This window comes from Diplotaxodon limnothrissa, linkage group LG14, assembly GCF_057381915.1.
Source record: "Diplotaxodon limnothrissa isolate DT_005_m linkage group LG14, D_limnothrissa_male_GT1.1, whole genome shotgun sequence".
In the NCBI taxonomy this organism is placed as follows: Eukaryota; Metazoa; Chordata; class Actinopteri; order Cichliformes; family Cichlidae; genus Diplotaxodon; species Diplotaxodon limnothrissa.
Window position 1 is genome coordinate 15,519,495 of NC_140609.1, and position 2,146 is coordinate 15,521,640.

At 43.9% G+C, this 2,146-nt stretch overlaps 1 pseudogene; it reads right to left on the reverse strand.

Annotated features, from left to right (window-relative positions):
* Positions 1–457: 457 nt before the first annotated feature.
* LOC146618617 (histone H1-like) lies at positions 458–1,286 on the reverse strand (annotated as a pseudogene).
* Positions 1,287–2,146: the final 860 nt, after the last annotated feature.

A 2,146-nucleotide genomic window follows, 5' to 3' on the forward strand; every position in this document is an offset into this window, starting at 1 on the left:
TCACTGGTTGGTCAAACCAGGATCTTTTTTCTCACAAAAGTTAAATTGTTGTCCTGCAACTTGGAGAGTCAATTTTTTTTCTTTAGGATAAATTCAGCATTTGATAACAAGTGTCTGCTAAATTGACACTATTGTAACACTGATGAAAGATAACAAGCTAATTTTCATTACATGTGTTTGTGTTATTAGGCAGGTCTAATGCATGTCTGTGGAGCTGCATCTCCAGCAGAGCATGTTCTTAAAGCTGCCTTTCCTACACACTTCTCTGCTATTATTTAATCATTTCTTAACTAATGTGCTATGAGTCTTCATGAGTCATTTTGTGTTTGGAATTGTTAGTAGGGTTAATGCATGTTCTGCTTGTGTGTGTGTGATTTTGTATATGTTTCTATTTTCGCAATGTTTCAGACTCCGTCTCAATTTTCCAACTTAAGCAGTCAGTTTTGTTTTTCCCAGGTTTGCTAACCCAAATTTTGATTTCCCACATTAAATAATTCCTATGTGTTCTCACCTAGTCTTCTCACTCTGTTGTCCTCTCCCACTTCAACAGTCCAACAGCCGGCAGTTCTCCTTCAGCTTTGTCCTGTGTCCCACTGTCTCTTCTTGCCATTTTACTCCACAGGTGGCAAATGTCAAACTCCAACTGTTCAGTTCTCCTCAAACGTTTTCTTCACATGCACAGTGAAGTCACAGCCACTCTCACTATTGTCCTCTGATGCGGTTGACTTCGTGCTAGTGGCTGAAGTGCTGCTGCTGCTGCCTTCCTGGGCGACTTCTTAGCAGCTGCTGCCGGTTTCTTGGCTTTGGCCGCGGCGGGCGTCTTAGCTTTGGTCTCAGTAACCCTGTTCATCTTGAAGGATCCGGAGGCCCCGGTGCCCTTGGTCTGCACCAGAGTGCCCTTCGCCACCAGACTCTTGATGGCGGTCTTGACACGGGCCTTGTTCTTGTCCACATCGTAGCCTCCGGCAGCCAGAGCCTTCTTGAGGGCGGCCACAGACAGGCCGTTGCGCTCCTTGGAAGCGGCCACGGCTTTCACAATCAGCTCGCCCACGCTGAGGCTGACCTTCTTGGGCTTGGAAGTCATCGTCTTCTTCTTCTTGGCCTGAACCTCGGCGCAGGGCGCAGGGCGTGTTTATGATGGAGCCTTTCCCACCACAGCGCTGGCACGTTGAACGCATCATGAAGGGTCCATTTCTTTCATGTCGCTAGCCAGCATGCTAGCTGCATGTGGCTTGCCCGAGTCACTCAGTCCTTTTTGAGCATTTCAACATGCTGCCACCGCCATCTTGCTCGCCCTTCCGTGGAATTCATCCAATCAGACAGGAAGATGGGTTTGCTTTCTTCTGCTGCTGTTTATCCACATTGCTGCTGCTTTGCTGGGACTTTTTGTGCTCAGGACTTGCTGCTGTCTCTTTATCATGGAGCTGCATTCCTTATCTTCAGGGAGGAGTGAGCTCGCTTGTGAGGTTGAGAAACACATGGCACTGTAAATAAGTCAGCCAGAAACTTGGCCTGCATGTTTCCAATGATGTTAAACTATAACTTTCTTCCGACCGCTGCATGTGGAAAATTGATTCAGGTCTGCTTTTCACCTGAAAGTGACAAACTAAGACATTTCATTATTATCATCACTGCTTAATCAACACACATCTCTCTCTCTCTCTGTGTTTTTGTGAACAGTCTTTTCTTAAAAGCAGAAAATGAAATTATAGTTGTTTTTTTTGGTTGATCAACACAAAACCTTTTTCCTATGATTATTTTTTTCTACAATATAAATTCTCCCTCTTATTCACTCTTTTTTTTTTTTTTATATTTACAATAGCTGGTGACCTACAAAATCACCGCTGTCACTCACAATCAAAGGCAATTACTCTTGCACAGTGCACAAAAACACTGTGATGTCAGACACATTCACACTCACTTTGTCATCTGCAAAAATAAATCACATGGCTGATGATATGTGCCATGGTGATCCGTAAATATGATCACCAGTTTATTTAACTATTTTTCAACCCAACAAACAAATAATCAAAAACATGATGCTGATGTCATGAACACTCTACACACAAGTCAAGATGCAGGAAAACTGCTCATGGAAACGTTGCACACTCCAGTTATCACAGTTATCATAGCGCTGTTTCCCTCT